The sequence below is a fragment of the Taudactylus pleione genome, unplaced genomic scaffold (genome assembly GCF_031769625.1).
Source record: "Taudactylus pleione unplaced genomic scaffold, aTauple2 ptg000378l, whole genome shotgun sequence".
In the NCBI taxonomy this organism is placed as follows: domain Eukaryota; kingdom Metazoa; phylum Chordata; class Amphibia; order Anura; family Myobatrachidae; genus Taudactylus; species Taudactylus pleione.
The window spans coordinates 1,952,435-1,973,549 of NW_028284779.1; the positions used below are offsets into that span (position 1 = coordinate 1,952,435).

General features: G+C 49.1%; 1 protein-coding gene across 1 annotated transcript in view; it reads left to right on the top strand.

Moving 5' to 3' along the window:
* LOC148507929 (alpha-1,6-mannosyl-glycoprotein 2-beta-N-acetylglucosaminyltransferase-like) overlaps positions 1 to 21,115 on the top strand; it is a 208,507-nt gene that overhangs the window by 76,865 nt on the left and 110,527 nt on the right. The window lies entirely within an intron of this gene.

Here is a 21,115-nt window from a genome sequence, read left to right on the forward strand (position 1 = left end):
TTGGGCTATGCCCTGTCACGGAGCTTGTATACACAGTGAGCTATGACCTGTCACGGAGCTTGTATAATACACTCAGTGGGCTTATGTCCTGTCACAGAGCTTGTATAATACACTGAGTGGGCTTATGCCCTGTCACGGAGCTTGTATAATACACTCAGTGGGCTTATGCCCTGTCACGGACCTTGTATAATACAGTCAGTGGGCTTATGCCCTGTCACGGAGCTTGTATAATACTCAGTGGGCTTATGCCCTGTCAAGGAGCTTGTATAATACACTCAGTGGGCTATGCCCTGTCACGGAGCTTGTATACACTCAGTGGGCTAATGCCCTGTCACGGAGCTTGTATAATACACTCAGTGGGCTTATGCCCTGTCATGGAGCTCGTATAATAGACACAGTGGGCTATGCTCTTTCACGGAGCTTGTATACACACAGTGGGCTATGCCCTTTCACAGAGCTTGTATAATACACTCAGTGGGCTATGCCTGTCACGGAGCTTGTATACTCTCAGTGGGCTTATGCCCTGTCACGGAGATTGTATAATACATTCAGTGGGCTATGCCCTGTCACGGAGCTTGTATACACTCAGTGGGCTTATGCCCTGTCACGGAGCTTGTATAATACACTCAGTGGGCTATGCCCTGTCACGGAGCTTGTAAACACTCAGTGGGCTTATGCCCTGTCACGGAGCTTGTATACACACAGTGGGCTTATGCCCTGTCATGGAGCTTGTATAATACACTCAGTGGGCTATGCACTGTCACGGAGCGTGTATACACTCAGTGGGCAATGCCCAGTCACGGAGCTTATGTAATACTCAGTGGGCTGATGCCCTGTCACGGAGCATGTATAATAGACACAGTGGGCTATGCCCTTTCACGGAGCTTGTACAATACACTCAGTGGGCTTCTGCCCTGTCACAGAGCTTGTATACACTCAGTGGGCTTATGCCCTGTCACTGAGCTTGTATTATACACTCAGTGGGCTTATGCCCTGTCACGGAGCTTGTATAATACACTCAGTGGGCTATGCCCTGTCACGGAGCTTGTATACACTCAGTGGGCTTATGCCCTGTCACGGAGCTTGTATACACTCAGTGGGCTTATGCCCTTTCACGGAGCTTGTATTATACACTCATTGGGCTATGCCCTGTCACGGAGCTTGTATACACTCAGTGGGCTTATGCCCTTTCACGGAGCTTGTATAATACACTCAGTGGGCTATGCCCTGTCACGGAGCTTGTATACACTCAGTGGGCTTATGCCCTTTCACGGAGCTTGTATAATACACACACAGTGGGCTTATGCCCTGTCACGGAGCTTGTATAATACTCAGTGGGCTTATGTCCTGTCACGGAGCTTGTATAATACACTCAGTGGGCTATGCCCCTGTCACGGAGCTTGTATACTCAGTGGGCTTATGCCCTGTCACAGAGCTTGTATAATACACTCAGTGGGCTTATGCCCTGTCACGGAGCTTGTATAATACACTCAGTGGGCTATGCCCTGTCACGGAGCTTGTATAATACACTCAGTGGTCTATGCCCTGTCACGGAGCTTGTATACACTCAGTGGGCCTATGCCCTTTCACGGAGCTTGTATAATACACTCAGTGGGCTATGCCCTGTCACGGAGCTTGTATAATACTCAGTGGGCTTATGTCCTGTCACGGAGCTTGTATAATACACTCAGTGGGCTATGCCCCTGTCACGGAGCTTGTATACTCAGTGGGCTTATGCCCTGTCACGGAGCTTGTATAATACACTCAGTGGGTTTATGCCCTTTCACGGAGCTTGTATAATACACACACAGTGGGCTTATGCCCTGTCATGGAGCTTGTATAATATTCAGTGGGCTTATGTCCTGTCACGGAGCTTGTATAATACACTCAGTGGGCTATGCCCGGTCACGGAGCTTGTATAATACACTCAGTTGGCTTATGCCCTGTCACAGAGCTTGTATAATACAGTCAGTGGGCTTATGCCCTGTCACGGAGCTTGTATAATACACTCAGTGGTCTGTGCCCTGTCACGGAGCTTGTATACACTCAGTGGGCTTATGCCCTTTCACGGAGCTTGTATAATACATTCAGTGGGCTATGCCCTGTCACGGAGCTTGTATACACTCAGTGGGCTTATGCCCTGTCACGGAGCTTGTATAATACACTCAGTGGGCTTATGCCCTGTCACAGAGCTTGTATAATACACTCAGTGGGCTATGCCCTGTCACGGAGCTTGTATACACTCAGTTGGCTATGCCCTTTCACGGAGCTTGTATAATACTCAGTGGGCTTATGCCCTGTCATGGAGCTTGTATAATACACTCAGTGGGCTATGTCCTGTCACGGAGCTTGTATACACTCAGTGGGCTTATGCCCTGTCACAGAGCTTGTATACACTCAGTGGGCTATGCCCAGTCACGGAGCTTATGTAATACTCAGTGGGCTGATGCCCTGTCACGGAGCTTGTATAATAGACACAGTGGGCTATGCCCTTTCACGGAGCTTGTACAATACACTCAGTGGGCTTATGCCCTGTCACGGAGCTTGTATACACTCAGTGGGCTTATGCCCTGTCACGGAGCTTGTATAATACACTCAGTGGGCTATGCCCTGTCACGGAGCTTGTATAATACACTCAGTGGGCTATGCCCTGTCACGGAGCTTGTATAATACACTCAGTGGGCTTTTGCCCTGTCACAGAGCTTGTATAATACACTCAGTGAGCTATGCCCTGTCACGGAGCTTGTATACTCAGTGGGCTTATGCCCTGTCACGGAGCTTGTATAATACACTCAGTGGGCTATGCCCTGTCACGGAGCTTTTATACTCAGTGGGCTTATGCCCTGTCACGGAGCTTGTATAATACACTCAGTGGGCTTATGCACTGTGACGGAGCTTGTATAATACACTCAGTGGGCTTATGCCCTGTCGCGGAGCTTGTGTAATACACTCATTGGGCTATGCCCTGTCAAGGAGCTTGTATACACTCAGTGGGATTATGCCCTTTCACGGAGCTTGTATAATACAGTCAGTGGGCTTATGCCCTGTCACGGAGCTTGTATAATACACTCAGTGGGCTATGCCCTGTCAAGGAGCTTGTATAATACACTCAGTGGGCTATGCCCTGTCACGGAGCGTGTATACACTCAGTGGGCTTATGCTCTGTCACAGAGCTTGTATACACTCAGTGGGCTATGCCCAGTCACGGAGCTTATGTAAAACTCAGTGGGCTGATGCCCTGTCACGGAGCTTGTATAATAGACACAGTGGGCTATGCCCTTTCACGGAGCTTGTACAATACACTCAGTGGGCTTATGCCCTGTCACGGAGCTTGTATACACTCAGTGGGCTTATGCCCTGTCACGGAGCTTGTATTATACACTCAGTGGGCTTATGCCCTGTCACGGAGCTTGTATAATACAATCAGTGGGCTATGCCCTGTCACGGAGCTTGTATACACTCAGTGGGCTTATGCCCTGTCACGGAGCTTGTATACACTCAGTGGGCTTATGCCCTTTCACGGAGCTTGTATTATACACTCATTGGGCTATGCCCTGTCACGGAGTTTGTATACACTCAGTGGGCTTATGCCCTGTCACGGAGCTTGTATACACTCAGTGGGCTTATGCCCTGTTACGGAGCTTGTATAATACACTCAGTGGGCTATGCCCTGTCACGGAGCTTGTATACACTCAGTGGGCTTATGCCCTGTCACGGACCTTGTATACACTCAGTGGGCTTATGCCCTTTCAAGGAGCTTGTATAATAAACTCATTGGGCTATGCCCTGTCACGGAGCTTGTATACACTCAGTGGGCTTATGCCCTGTCACGGAGCTTGTATACACACAGTTGGCTATGCCCTTTCACGGAGCTTGTATAATACTCAGTGGGCTTATGCCCTGTCATGGAGCTTGTATAATACACTCAGTGGGCTATGTCCTGTCACGGAGCTTGTATACACTCAGTGGGCTTATGCCCTGTCACAGAGCTTGTATACACTCAGTGGGCTATGCCCAGTCACGGAGCTTATGTAATACTCAGTGGGCTGATGCCCTGTCACGGAGCTTGTATAATAGACACAGTGGGCTATGCCCTTTCACGGAGCTTGTACAATACACTCAGTGGGCTTATGCCCTGTCACGGAGCTTGTATACACTCAGTGGGCTTATGCCCTGTCACGGAGCTTGTATAATACACTCAGTGGGCTATGCCCTGTCACGGAGCTTGTATAATACACTCAGTGGGCTATGCCCTGTCACGGAGCTTGTATAATACACTCAGTGGGCTTTTGCCCTGTCACAGAGCTTGTATAATACACTCAGTGAGCTATGCCCTGTCACGGAGCTTGTATACTCAGTGGGCTTATGCCCTGTCACGGAGCTTGTATAATACACTCAGTGGGCTATGCCCTGTCACGGAGCTTTTATACTCAGTGGGCTTATGCCCTGTCACGGAGCTTGTATAATACACTCAGTGGGCTTATGCACTGTGACGGAGCTTGTATAATACACTCAGTGGGCTTATGCCCTGTCGCGGAGCTTGTGTAATACACTCATTGGGCTATGCCCTGTCAAGGAGCTTGTATACACTCAGTGGGATTATGCCCTTTCACGGAGCTTGTATAATACAGTCAGTGGGCTTATGCCCTGTCACGGAGCTTGTATAATACACTCAGTGGGCTATGCCCTGTCAAGGAGCTTGTATAATACACTCAGTGGGCTATGCCCTGTCACGGAGCGTGTATACACTCAGTGGGCTTATGCTCTGTCACAGAGCTTGTATACACTCAGTGGGCTATGCCCAGTCACGGAGCTTATGTAAAACTCAGTGGGCTGATGCCCTGTCACGGAGCTTGTATAATAGACACAGTGGGCTATGCCCTTTCACGGAGCTTGTACAATACACTCAGTGGGCTTATGCCCTGTCACGGAGCTTGTATACACTCAGTGGGCTTATGCCCTGTCACGGAGCTTGTATTATACACTCAGTGGGCTTATGCCCTGTCACGGAGCTTGTATAATACAATCAGTGGGCTATGCCCTGTCACGGAGCTTGTATACACTCAGTGGGCTTATGCCCTGTCACGGAGCTTGTATACACTCAGTGGGCTTATGCCCTTTCACGGAGCTTGTATTATACACTCATTGGGCTATGCCCTGTCACGGAGTTTGTATACACTCAGTGGGCTTATGCCCTGTCACGGAGCTTGTATACACTCAGTGGGCTTATGCCCTGTTACGGAGCTTGTATAATACACTCAGTGGGCTATGCCCTGTCACGGAGCTTGTATACACTCAGTGGGCTTATGCCCTGTCACGGACCTTGTATACACTCAGTGGGCTTATGCCCTTTCAAGGAGCTTGTATAATAAACTCATTGGGCTATGCCCTGTCACGGAGCTTGTATACACTCAGTGGGCTTATGCCCATTCACGGAGCTTGTATAATACACTCAGTGGGCTATGCCCTGTCACGGAGCTTGTATACACTCAGTGGGATTATGCCCTTTCACGGAGCTTGTATAATACACACACAGTGGGCTTATGCCCTGTCATGGAGCTTGTATAATACTCAGTGGGCTATGCCCGGTCACGGAGCTTGTATAATACACTCAGTTGGCTTATGACCTGTCACAGAGCTTGTATAATACAGTCAGAGGGCTTATGCCCTGTCACGGAGCTTGTATAATACTCAGTGTGCTTATGACCTGTCACAGAGCTTGTATAATACACTCAGTGGTCTGTGCCCTGTCACGGAGCTTGTATACACTCAGTGGGCTTATGCCCTTTCACGGAGCTTGTATAATACACTCAGTGAGCTATGACCTGTCACGGAGCTTGTATAATACACTCAGTGGGCTTATGTCCTGTCACAGAGCTTGTATAATACACTCAGTGGGCTTATGCCCTGTCACGGAGCTTGAATAATACACTCAGTGGGCTTATGCCCTGTCACGGACCTTGTATAATACAGTCAGTGGGCTTATGCCCTGTCACGGAGCTTGTATAATACTCAGTGGGCTTATGCCCTGTCAAGGAGCTTGTATAATACACTCAGAGGGCTATGCCCTGTCACGGAGCTTGTATACACTCAGTGGGCTTAGGCCCTGTCACGGAGCTTGTATAATACACTCAGTGGGCTTATGCCCTGTCATGGAACTCGTATAATAGACACAGTGGGCTATGCACTTTCACGGAGCTTGTATACACACAGTGGGCTATGCCCTTTCACAGAGCTTGTATAATACACTCAGTGGGCTATGCCTGTCACGGAGCTTGTATACACTCAGTGGGCTTATGCCCTGTCACGGAGATTGTATAATACATTCAGTGGGCTATGCCCTGTCACGGAGCTTATATACACTCAGTGGGCTTATGCCCTGTCACGGAGCTTGTATAATACACTCAGTGGGCTATACCCTGTCACGGAGCTTGTAAACACTCAGTGGGCTTATGCCCTGTCACGGAGCTTGTATACACACAGTGGGCTATGCCCTTTCACGGAGCTTGTATAATACTCAGTGGGCTTATGCCCTGTCATGGAGCTTGTATAATACACTCAGTGGACTTATGCCCTGTCACGGAGCTTGTAAACACTCAGTGGGCTTATGCCCTGTCACGGAGCTTGTATACACACAGTGGGCTATGCCCTTTCACGGAGCTTGTATAATACTCAGTGGGCTTATGCCCTGTCATGGAGCTTGTATAATACACTCAGTGGGCTATGTCCTGTCACGGAGCTTGTATACACTCAGTGGGCTTATGCCCTGTCACAGAGCTTGTATACACTCAGTGGGCTATGCCCAGTCATGGAGCTTATGTAATACTCAGTGGGCTGATGCCCTGTCACGGAGCTTGTATAATAGACACAGTGGGCTATGCCCTTTCACGGAGCTTGTACAATACACTCAGTGGGCTTATGCCCTGTCACGGAGCTTGTATACACTCAGTGGGCTTATGCCCTGTCACGGAGCTTGTATAATACACTCAGTGGGCTATGCCCTGTCTCGGAGCTTGTATAATACACTCAGTGGGCTATGCCCTGTCACGGAGCTTGTATAATACACTCAGTGGGCTTTTGCCCTGTCACAGAGCTTGTATAATACACTCAGTGGGCTATGCCCTGTCACGGAGCTTGAATACTCAGTGGGCTTATGCCCTGTCACGGAGCTTGTATAATACACTCAGTGGGCTATGCCCTGTCACGGAGCTTTTATACTCAGTGGGCTTATGCCCTGTCACGGAGCTTGTATAATACACTCAGTGGGCTTATGCACTGTGACGGAGCTTGTATAATACACTCAGTGGGCTTATGCCCTGTCGCGGAGCTTGTGTAATACACTCATTGGGCTATGCCCTGTCAAGGAGCTTGTATACACTCAGTGGGATTATGCCCTTTCACGGAGCTTGTATAATACACTCATTGGGCTATGCCCTGTCACGGAGCTTGTATACACTCAGTGAGCTATGACCTGTCACGGAGCTTGTATAATACACTCAGTGGGCTTATGCCCTGTCACGGAGCTTGTATAATACAGTCAGTGGGCTTATGCCCTGTCACGGAGCTTGTATAATACACTCAGTGGGCTATGCCCTGTCAAGGAGCTTGTATAATACACTCAGTGGGCTATGCCCTGTCACGGAGCGTGTATACACTCAGTGGGCTTATGCTCTGTCACAGAGCTTGTATACACTCAGTGGGCTATGCCCAGTCACGGAGCTTATGTAAAACTCCGTGGGCTGATGCCCTGTCACGGAGCTTGTATAATAGACACAGTGGGCTATGCCCTTTCACGGAGCTTGTACAATACACTCAGTGGGCTTATGCCCTGTCACGGAGCTTGTATACACTCAGTGGGCTTATGCCCTGTCACGGAGCTTGTATTATACACTCAGTGGGCTTATGCCCTGTCACGGAGCTTGTATACACTCAGTGGGCTTATGCCCTGTCACGGAGCTTGTATACACTCAGTGGGCTTATGCCCTTTCACGGAGCTTGTATTATACACTCATTGGGCTATGCCCTGTCACGGAGTTTGTATACACTCAGTGGGCTTATGCCCTGTCACGGAGCTTGTATACACTCAGTGGGCTTATGCCCTGTTACGGAGCTTGTATAATACACTCAGTGGGCTATGCCCTGTCACGGAGCTTGTATACACTCAGTGGGCTTATGCCCTGTCACGGACCTTGTATACACTCAGTGGGCTTATGCCCTTTCAAGGAGCTTGTATAATAAACTCATTGGGCTATGCCCTGTCACGGAGCTTGTATACACTCAGTGGGCTTATGCCCATTCACGGAGCTTGTATAATACACTCAGTGGGCTATGCCCTGTCACGGAGCTTGTATACACTCAGTGGGATTATGCCCTTTCACGGAGCTTGTATAATACACACACAGTGGGCTTATGCCCTGTCATGGAGCTTGTATAATATTCAGTGGGCTTATGTCCTGTCACGGAGCTTGTATAATACACTCAGTGGGCTATGCCCGGTCACGGAGCTTGTATAATACACTCAGTTGGCTTATGCCCTGTCACAGAGCTTGTATAATACAGTCAGAGGGCTTATGCCCTGTCACGGAGCTTGTATAATACTCAGTGTGCTTATGACCTGTCACGGAGCTTGTATAATACACTCAGTGGTCTGTGCCCTGTCACGGAGCTTGTATACACTCAGTGGGCTTATGCCCTTTCACGGAGCTTGTATAATACACTCAGTGAGCTATGACCTGTCACGGAGCTTGTATAATACACTCAGTGGGCTTATGTCCTGTCACAGAGCTTGTATAATACACTCAGTGGGCTTATGCCCTGTCACGGAGCTTGAATAATACACTCAGTGGGCTTATGCCCTGTCACGGACCTTGTATAATACAGTCAGTGGGCTTATGCCCTGTCACGGAGCTTGTATAATACTCAGTGGGCTTATGCCCTGTCAAGGAGCTTGTATAATACACTCAGAGGGCTATGCCCTGTCACGGAGCTTGTATACACTCAGTGGGCTTAGGCCCTGTCACGGAGCTTGTATAATACACTCAGTGGGCTTATGCCCTGTCATGGAACTCGTATAATAGACACAGTGGGCTATGCACTTTCACGGAGCTTGTATACACACAGTGGGCTATGCCCTTTCACAGAGCTTGTATAATACACTCAGTGGGCTATGCCTGTCACGGAGCTTGTATACACTCAGTGGGCTTATGCCCTGTCACGGAGATTGTATAATACATTCAGTGGGCTATGCCCTGTCACGGAGCTTATATACACTCAGTGGGCTTATGCCCTGTCACGGAGCTTGTATAATACACTCAGTGGGCTATACCCTGTCACGGAGCTTGTAAACACTCAGTGGGCTTATGCCCTGTCACGGAGCTTGTATACACACAGTGGGCTATGCCCTTTCACGGAGCTTGTATAATAATCAGTGGGCTTATGCCCTGTCATGGAGCTTGTATAATACACTCAGTGGGCTATGTCCTGTCACGGAGCTTGTATACACTCAGTGGGCTTATGCCCTGTCACAGAGCTTGTATACACTCAGTGGGCTATGCCCAGTCACGGAGCTTATGTAATACTCAGTGGGCTGATGCCCTGTCACGGAGCTTGTATAATAGACACAGTGGGCTATGCCCTTTCACGGAGCTTGTACAATACACTCCGTGGGCTTATGCCCTGTCACGGAGCTTGTATACACTCAGTGGGCTTATGCCCTGTCACGGAGCATGTATAATACACTCAGTGGGCTTATGCCCTGTCACAGAGCTTGTATAATACACTCAGTGGGCTTATGCCCTGTCACGGAGCTTGTATAATACACTCAGTGGGCTATGCCCTGTCACGGAGCTTGTATACTCAGTGGGCTTATGCCCTGTCACGGAGCTTGTATAATACACTCACTGGGCTATGCCCTGTCACGGAGCTTGTATACTCAGTGGGCTTATGCCCTGTTACGGAGCTTGTATAATACACTCAGTGGGCTTATGCCCTGTCACGTAGCTTGTATAATACACTCAGTGGGCTTATGCCCTGTCGCGAGCTTGTATAATACACTCAGTGGGCAATGCCCTGTCACGGAGCTTGTATAATACACTCAGTGGGCTATGCCCTGTCACGGAGCTTGTATACACTCAGTGGGCTTATGCCCTTTCACGGAGCTTGTATAATACACTCATTGGGCTATGCCCTGTCACGGAGCTTGTATACACTCAGTGAGCTATGACCTGTCACGGAGCTTGTATAATACACTCAGTGGGCTTATGTCCTGTCACAGAGCTTGTATAATAAACTCAGTGGGCTTATGCCCTGTCACGGAGCTTGTATAATACACTCAGTGGGCTTATGCCCTGTCACGGACCTTGTATAATACAGTCAGTGGGCTTATGCCCTGTCACGGAGCTTGTATAATACTCAGTGGGCTTATGCCCTGTCAAGGAGCTTGTATAATACACTCAGTGGGCTATGCCCTGTCACGGAGCTTGTATACACTCAGTGGGCTTATGCCATGTCACGGAGCTTGTATAATACACTCAGTGGGCTTATGCCCTGTCATGGAGCTCGTATAATAGACACAGTGGGCTATGCCCTTTCACAGAGCTTGTATAATACACTCAGTGGGCTATGCCTGTCACGGAGCTTGTATACTCTCAGTGGGCTTATGCCCTGTCATGGAGATTGTATAATACATTCAGTGGGCTATGCCCTGTCACGGAGCTTGTATACACTCAGTGGGCTTATGCCCTGTCACGGAGCTTGTATAATACACTCAGTAGGCTATGCCCTGTCACGGAGCTTGTAAACACTCAGTGGGCTTATGCCCTGTCACGGAGCTTGTATACACACAGTGGGCTATGCCCTTTCACGGAGCTTGTATAATACTCAGTGGGCTTATGCCCTGTCATGGAGCTTGTATAATACACTCAGTGGGCTATGCCCTGTCACGGAGCTTGTATACACTCAGTGGGCTTATGCCCTATCACAGAGCTTGTATACACTCAGTGGGCTATGCCCAGTCACGGAGCATATGTAATACTCAGTGGGCTGATGCCCTGTCACGGAGCTTGTATAATAGACACAGTGGGCTATGCCCTTTCATGGAGCTTGTATAATACACTCAGTGGGCTATGCCCTGTCACGGAGCTTGTATACACTCACTGGGCTTATGCCCTGTCACGGAGCTTGTATAATACACTCAGTGGGCTTATGCCCTGTCACGTAGCTTGTATAATACACACAGTGGGCTTATGCCCTTTTGCGGAGCTTGTATAATGCACTCAGTGGGCTATGCCCTGTCACGGAGCTTGTATACACTCAGTGGGCTTATGCCCTGTCACGGAGCTTGTATAATACACTCAGTGGGCTATGCCCTGTCACGGAGCTTGTATACACTCAGTGGGCTTATGCCCTGTCACGGAGCTTGAATAAACTCAGTGGGCTTATGCCCTTTCACGGAGCTTGTATAATACACTCATTGGGCTATGCCCTGTCACGGAGCTTGTATACACTCAGTGGGCTTATGCCCTTTCACGGAGCTTGTATAATACACTCAGTGGGCTATGCCCTGTCACGGAGCTTGTATAATAGTCAGTGGCTTATGTCCTGTCAGGGAGCTTGTATAATACACTCAGTGGGCTATGCCCTGTCACGGAGCTTGTATAATACACTCAGTTTGCTTATGCCCTGTCACGGAGCTTGTATAATACAGTCAGTGGGCTTATGGCCTGTCACGGAGCTTGTATAATACTCAGAGGGCTTATGCCCTGTCACGGAGCTTGAATAATACACTCAGTGGGCTATGCCCTGTCACGGAGCTTGTATACACTCAGTGGGCTTATGCCCTTTCACGGAGCTTGTATAATACACTCAGTGGGCTTATGCCCTGTCACGGAGCTTGCATAATACACTCAGTGGGCTATGCCCTGTCACGGAGCTTGTATACACTCAGTGGGATTATGCCCTGTCACGGAGCTTGTATAATACACTCAGTGGGCTTATGCCCTGTCACGGAGCTTGCATAATACAGTCAGTGGGCTATGCCCTGTCATGGTGCTTGTATAATCCACTGAGTGGGCTTATGCCCTGTCACGGAGCTTGTATAATACACTCAGTGGGCTATGCCCTGTCACGGAGCTTGTATACACTCAGTGGGCTTATGCCATGTCACGGAGCTTGTATACACTCAGTGGGCTTATGCCCTTTCACGGAGCTTGTATAATACACTCATTGGGCTATGCCCTGTCACGGAGCTTGTATACACTCAGTGGGCTTATGCCCTTTCACGGAGCTTGTATAATACACTCAGTGGGCTATGCCCTGTCACGGAGCTTGTATAATACTCAGTGGGCTTATGTCCTGTCACAGAGCTTGTATAATACACTCAGTGGGCTATGCCCTGTCACGGAGCTTGTATACACTCAGTGGGCTTATGCCCTTTCACGGAGCTTGTATAATACACTCATTGGGCTATGCCCTGTCACGGAGCTTGTATACACTCTTTGGGCTTATACCCTTTCAAGGAGCTTGTATAATACACTCAGTGGGCTATGCCCTGTCACGGAGCTAGTATACACTCAGTGGGCTTATGCCCTTTCACGGAGCTTGTATAATACACACACAGTGGGCTCATGCCCTGTCACGGAGCTTGTATAATATTCAGTGGGCTTATGTCCTGTCACGGAGCTTGTATAATACACTCAGTGGGCTATGCCCTGTCACGGAGCTTGTATAATACACTCAGTTGGCTTATGCCCTGTCACAGAGCTTGTATAATACAGTCAGTGGGCTTATGCCCTGTCACGGAGCTTGTATAATACTCAGTGTGCTAATGCCCTTCACGGAGCTTGTATAATACACTCAGTGGTCTATGCCCTGTCACGGAGCTTGTATACACTCAGTGGGCTTATGCCCTTTCACGGAGCTTGTATAATACACTCAGTGGGCTATGCCCTGTCACGGAGCTTGTATACACTCAGTGGGCTTATGCCCTGTCACAGAGCTTGTTTAATACACTCAGTGGGCTTATGCCCTGTCACAGAGCTTGTATAATACACTCAGTGGGCTTATGTCCTGTCACGGAGCTTGTATAATACACTCAGTGGGCTATGCCCTGTCACGGAGCGTGTATACTCAGTGGGCTTATGCCCTGTCACGGAGCTTGTATAATACACTCACTGGGCTATGCCCTGTCACGGAGCTTGTATACTCAGTGGGCTTATGCCCTGTCACGGAGCTTGTATAATACACTCAGTGGGCTTATGCCCTGTCACGTAGCTTGTATAATACACTCAGTGGGCTTATGCCCTGTCGCGAACTTGTATAATACACTCAGTGGGCAATGCCCTGTCACGGAGCTTGTATAATACACTCATTGGGCTATGCCCTGTCACGGAGCTTGTATACACTCAGTGAGCTATGACCTGTCACGGAGCTTGTATAATACACTCATTGGGCTATGCCCTGTCACGGAGCTTGTATACACTCAGTGGGCTTATGCCCTTTCACGGAGCTTGTATAATACACTCAGTGGGCTATGCCCTGTCACGGAGCTTGTATACACTCAGTGGGCTTATGCCCTTTCACGGAGCTTGTATAATACACACACAGTGGGCTTATGCCCTGTCACGGAGCTTGTATAATACTCAGTGGGCTTATGTCCTGTCACGGAGCTTGTATAATACACTCAGTGGGCTATGCCCTGTCACGGAGCTTGCATAATACACTCAGTTGGCTTATGCCCTGTCACAGAGCTTGTATAATACAGTCAGTGGGCTTATGCCCTGTCACGGAGCTTGTATAATACACTCAGTGGGCTATGCCCTGTCACGGAGCTTGTATAATACACTCAGTGGTCAATGCCCTGTCACGGAGCTTGTATACACTCAGTGGGCCTATGCCCTTTCACGGAGCTTGTATAATACACTCAGTGGGCTATGCCCTGTCACGGAGCTTGTATAATACTCAGTGGGCTTATGTCCTGTCACGGAGCTTGTATAATACACTCAGTGGGCTATGCCCCTGTCACGGAGCTTGTATACTCAGTGGGCTTATGCCCTGTCACGGAGCTTGTATAATACACTCAGTGGGTTTATGCCCTGTCGCGGAGCTTGTATAATACACTCAGTGTGCTATGCCCTGTCACGGAGCTTGTATACACTCAGTGGGGTTATGCCCTGTTACGGAGCTTGTATAATACACTCAGTGGGCTATGCCCTGTCACGGAGCTTGTATACACTCAGTGGGCTTATGCCCTGTCACGGACCTTGTATACACTAAGTGGGCTTATGCCCTTTCACGGAGCTTGTATAATAAACTCATTGGGCTATGCCCTGTCACGGAGCTTGTATACACTCAGTGGGCTTATGCCCTTTCACGGAGCTTGTATAATACACTCAGTGGGCTATGCCCTGTCACGGAGCTTGTATACACTCAGTGGGATTATGCCCTTTCACGGAGCTTGTATAATACACACACAGTGGGCTTATGAACTGTCATTGAGCTTGTATAATATTCAGTGGGCTTATGTCCTGTCACGGAGCTTGTATAATACACTCAGTGGGCTATGCCCGGTCACGGAGCTTGTATAATACACTCAGTTGGCTTATGCCCTGTCACAGAGCTTGTATAATACAGTCAGTGGGCTTATGCCCTGTCACGGAGCTTGAATAATACTCAGTGTGCTTATGCCCTGTCACGGAGCTTGTATAATACACTCAGTGGTCTATGCCCTGTCACGGAGCTTGTATACACTCAGTGGGCTTATGCCCTTTCACGGAGCTTGTATAATACACTCAGTGGGCTATGCCCTGTCACGGAGCTTGTGTACACTCAGTGGGCTTATGCCCTGTCACAGAGCTTGTATAATACACTCAGTGGGCTTATGCCCTGTCACAGAGCTTGTATAATACACTCAGTGGGCTTATGTCCTGTCACGGAGCTTGTATAATACACTCAGTGGGCTATGCCCTGTCACGGAGCGTGTATACTCAGTGGGCTTATGCCCTGTCACGGAGCTTGTATAATACACTCAGTGGGCTTATGCCCTGTCACGTAGCTTGTATAATACACTCAGTGGGCTTATGCCCTGTCGCGAACTTGTATAATACACTCAGTGGGCAATGCCCTGTCACGGAGCTTGTATAATACACTCATTGGGCTATGCCCTGTCACGGAGCTTGTATACACTCAGTGAGCTATGACCTGTCACGGAGCTTGTATAATACACTCAGTGGGCTTATGTCCTGTCACAGAGCTTGTATAATACACTCAGTGGGCTTATGCCCTGTCACGGAGCTTGTATAATACACTCAGTGGGCTTATGCCCTGTCACGGACCTTGTATAATACAGTCAGTGGGCTTATGCCCTGTCACGGAGCTTGTATAATACTCAGTGGGCTTATGCCCTGTCAAGGAGCTTGTATAATACACTCAGTGGGCTATGCCCTGTCACGGAGCTTGTATACACTCAGTGGGCTAATGCCCTGTCACGGAGCTTGTATAATACACTCAGTGGGCTTATGCCCTGTCATGGAGCTCGTATAATAGACACAGTGGGCTATGCTCTTTCACGGAGCTTGTATACACACAGTGGGCTATGCCCTTTCACAGAGCTTGTATAATACACTCAGTGGGCTATGCCTGTCACGGAGCTTGTATACTCTCAGTGGGCTTATGCCCTGTCACGGAGATTGTATAATACATTCAGTGGGCTATGCCCTGTCACGGAGCTTGTATACACTCAGTGGGCTTATGCCCTGTCACGGAGCTTGTATAATACACTCAGTGGGCTATGCCCTGTCACGGAGCTTGTAAACACTCAGTGGGCTTATGCCCTGTCACGGAGCTTGTATACACACAGTGGGCTATGCCCTTTCACGGAGCTTGTATAATACTCAGTGGGCTTATGCCCTGTCATGGAGCTTGTATAATACACTCAGTGGGCTATGCCCTGTCACGGAGCGTGTATACACTCAGTGGGCTTATGCTCTGTCACAGAGCTTGTATACACTCAGTGGGCTATGCCCAGTCACGGAGCTTATGTAATACTCAGTGGGCTGATGCCCTGTCACGGAGCTTGTATAATAGACACAGTGGGCTATGCCCTTTCACGGAGCTTGTACAATACACTCAGTGGGCTTATGCCCTGTCACGGAGCTTGTATACACTCAGTGGGCTTATGCCCTGTCACGGAGCTTGTATTATACACTCAGTGGGCTTATGCCCTGTCACGGAGCTTGTATAATACACTCAGTGGGCTATGCCCTGTCACGTAGCTTGTATACACTCAGTGGGCTTATGCCCTGTCACGGAGCTTGTATACACTCAGTGGGCTTATGCCCTTTCACGGAGCTTGTATTATACACTCATTGGGCTATGCCCTGTCACGGAGCTTGTATACACTCAGTGGGCTTATGCCCTTTCACGGAGCTTGTATAATACACTCAGTGGGCTATGCCCTGTCACTGAGCTTGTATACACTCAGTGGGCTTATGCCCTTTCACGGAGCTTGTATAATACACACACAGTGGGCTTATGCCCTGTCACGGAGCTTGTATAATACTCAGTGGGCTTATGTCCTGTCACGGAGCTTGTATAATACACTCAGTGGGCGATGCCCTGTCACGGAGCTTGCATAATACACTCAGTTGGCTTATGCCCTGTCACAGAGCTTGTATAATACAGTCAGTGGGCTTATGCCCTGTCGCGGAGCTTGTATAATACACTCAGTGGGCTATGCCCTGTCACGGAGCTTGTATAATACACTCAGTGGTCTATGCCCTGTCACGGAGCTTGTATACACTCAGTGGGCCTATGCCCTTTCACGGAGCTTGTATAATACACTCAGTGGGCTATGCCCTGTCACGGAGCTTGTATAATACTCAGTGGGCTTATGTCCTGTCACGGAGCTTGTATAATACACTCAGTGGGCTATGCCCCTGTCACGGAGTTTGTATACTCAGTGGGCTTATGCCCTGTCACGGAGCTTGTATAATACACTCAGTGGGTTTATGCCCTGTCGCGGAGCTTGTATAATACACTCAGTGGGCTATGCCCTGTCACGGAGCTTGTATACACTCAGTGGGCTTATGCCCTGTTACGGAGCTTGTATAATACACTCAGTGGGCTATGCCCTGTCACGGAGCTTGTATACACTCAGTGGGCTTATGCCCTGTCACGGACCTTGTATACACTCAGTGGGCTTATGCCCTTTCACGGAGCTTGTATAATAAACTCATTGGGCTATGCCCTGTCACGGAGCTTGTATACACTCAGTGGGCTTATGCCCTTTCACGGAGCTTGTATAATACACTCAGTGGGCTATGCCCTGTCACGGAGCTTGTATACACTCAGTGGGATTATGCCCTTTCACGGAGCTTGTATAATACACACACAGTGGGCTTATGCCCTGTCATGGAGCTTGTATAATATTCAGTGGGCTTATGTCCTGTCACGGAGCTTGTATAATACACTCAGTGGGCTATGCCCGGTCACGGAGCTTGTATAATACACTCAGTTGGCTTATGCCCTGTCACAGAGCTTGTATAATACAGTCAGTGGGCTTATGCCCTGTCACGGAGCTTGTATAATACTCAGTGTGCTTATGCCCTGTCACGGAGCTTGTATAATACACTCAGTGGTCTGTGCCCTGTCACGGAGCTTGTATACACTCAGTGGGCTTATGCCCTTTCACGGAGCTTGCATAATACACTCAGTGGGCTATGCCCTGTCACGGAGCTTGTATACACTCAGTGGGCTTATGCCCTTTCACGGAGCTTGTATTATACACTCATTGGGCTATGCCCTGTCACGGAGCTTGTATACACTCAGTGGGCTTATGCCCTTTCACGGAGCTTGTATAATACACTCAGTGGGCTATGCCCTGTCACGGAGCTTGTATACACTCAGTGGGCTTATGCCCTTTCACGGAGCTTGTAAAATACACACACAGTGGGCTTATGCCCTGTCACGGAGCTTGTATAATACTCAGTGGGCTTATGTCCTGTCACGGAGCTTGTATAATACACTCAGTGGGCTATGCCCTGTCACGGAGCTTGCATAATACACTCAGTTGGCTTATGCCCTGTCACAGAGCTTGTATAATACAGTCAGTGGGCTTATGCCCTGTCACGGAGCTTGTATAATACACTCAGTGGGCTATGCCCTGTCACGGAGCTTGTATAATACACTCAGTGGTCTATGCCCTGTCACGGAGCTTGTATACACTCAGTGGGCCTATGCCCTTTCACGGAGCTTGTATAATACACTCAGTGGGCTATGCCCTGTCACGGAGCTTGTATAATACTCAGTGGGCTTATGTCCTGTCACGGAGCTTGTATAATACACTCAGTGGGCTATGCCCCTGTCACGGAGCTTGTATACTCAGTGGGCTTATGCCCTGTCACGGAGCTTGTATAATACACTCAGTGGGTTTATGCCCTGTCGCGGAGCTTGTATAATACACTCAGTGTGCTATGCCCTGTCACGGAGCTTGTATACACTCAGTGGGCTTATGCCCTGTTACGGAGCTTGTATAATACACTCAGTGGGCTATGCCCTGTCACGGAGCTTGTATACACTCAGTGGGCTTATGCCCTGTCACGGACCTTGTATACACTCAGTGGGCTTATGCCCTTTCACGGAGCTTGTATAATAAACTCATTGGGCTATGCCCTGTCACGGAGCTTGTATACACTCAGTGGGCTTATGCCCTTTCACGGAGCTTGTATAATACACTCAGTGGGCTATGCCCTGTCACGGAGCTTGTATACACTCAGTGGGATTATGCCCTTTCACGGAGCTTGTATAATACACACACAGTGGGCTTATGCCCTGTCATGGAGCTTGTATAATATTCAGTGGGCTTATGTCCTGTCACGGAGCTTGTATAATACACTCAGTGGGCTATGCCCGGTCACGGAGCTTGTATAATACACTCAGTTGGCTTATGCCCTGTCACAGAGCTTGTATAATACTCAGTGTGCTTATGCCCTGTCACGGAGCTTGTATAATACTCAGTGTGCTTATGCCCTGTCACGGAGCTTGTATAATACTCAGTGTGCTTATGCCCTGTCACGGAGCTTGTATAATACACTCAGTGGTCTGTGCCCTGTCACGGAGCTTGTATACACTCAGTGGGCTTATGCCCTTTCACGGAGCTTGTATAATACACTCAGTGGGCTATGCCCTGTCACGGAGCTTGTATACACTCAGTGGGCTTATGCCCTGTCACGGAGCTTGTATAATACACTCAGTGGGCTTATGCCCTGTCACAGAGCTTGTATAATACACTCAGTGGGCTATGCCCTGTCACGGAGCTTGTATACACTCAGTGGGCTTAGGCCCTGTCACGGAGCTTGTATAATACACTCAGTGGGCTTATGCCCTGTCATGGAACTCGTATAATAGACACAGTGGGCAATGCCCTTTCACGGAGCTTGTATACACACAGTGGGCTATGCCCTTTCACAGAGCTTGTATAATACACTCAGTGGGCTATGCCTGTCACGGAGCTTGTATACACTCAGTGGGCTTATGCCCTGTCACGGAGATTGTATAATACATTCAGTGGGCTATGCCCTGTCACGGAGCTTATATACACTCAGTGGGCTTATGCCCTGTCACGGAGCTTGTATAATACACTCAGTGGGCTATGCCCTGTCACGGAGCTTGTAAACACTCAGTGGGCTTATGCCCTGTCACGGAGCTTGTATACACACAGTGGGCTATGCCCTTTCACGGAGCTTGTATAATACTCAGTGGGCTTATGCCCTGTCATGGAGCTTGTATAATACACTCAGTGGGCTATGTCCTGTCACGGAGCTTGTATACACTCAGTGGGCTTATGCCCTGTCACAAAGCTTGTATACACTCAGTGGGCTATGCCCAGTCACGGAGCTTATGTAATACTCAGTGGGCTGATGCCCTGTCACGGAGCTTGTATAATAGACACAGTGGGCTATGCCCTTTCACGGAGCTTGTACAATACACTCAGTGGGCTATGCCCTGTCACGGAGCTTGTATACACTCAGTGGGCTTATGCCCTGTCACGGAGCTTGTATAATACACTCAGTGGGCTATGCCCTGTCACGGAGCTTGTATAATACACTCAGTGGGCTATGCCCTGTCACGGAGCTTGTATAATACACTCAGTGGGCTTTTGCCCTGTCACAGAGCTTGTATAATACACTCAGTGGGCTATGCCCTGTCACGGAGCATGTATACTCAGTGGGCTTATGCCCTGTCACGGAGCTTGTATAATACACTCAGTGGGCTATGCCCTGTCACGGAGCTTTTATACTCAGTGGGCTTATGCCCTGTCATGGAGCTTGTATAATACACTCAGTGGGCTTATGCACTGTGACGGAGCTTGTATAATACACTCAGTGGGCTTATGCCCTGTCGCGGAGCTTGTGTAATACACTCATTGGGCTATGCCCTGTCAAGGAGCTTGTATACACTCAGTGGGATTATGCCCTTTCACGGAGCTTGTATAATACACTCATTGGGCTATGCCCTGTCACGGAGCTTGTATACACTCAGTGAGCTATGACCTGTCACGGAGCTTGTATAATACACTCAGTGGGCTTATGCCCTGTCACGGAGCTTGTATAATACAGTCAGTGGGCTTTTGCCCTGTCACGGAGCTTGTATAATACACTCAGTGGGCTATGCCCTGTCAAGGAGCTTGTATAATACACTCAGTGGGCTATGCCCTGTCACGGAGCGTGTATACACTCAGTGGGCTTATGCTCTGTCACAGAGCTTGTATACACTCAGTGGGCTATGCCCAGTCACGGAGCTTATGTAAAACTCAGTGGGCTGATGCCCTGTCACGGAGCTTGTATAATAGACACAGTGGGCTATGACCTTTCACGGAGCATGTACAATACACTCAGTGGGCTTATGCCCTGTCACGGAGCTTGTATACACTCAGTGGGCTTATGCCCTGTCACGGAGCTTGTATTATACACTCAGTGGGCTTATGCCCTGTCACGGAGCTTGTATAATACACTCAGTGGGCTATGCCCTGTCACGGAGCTTGTATACACTCAGTGGGCTTATGCCCTTTCACGGAGCTTGTATTATACACTCATTGGGCTATGCCCTGTCACGGAGCTTG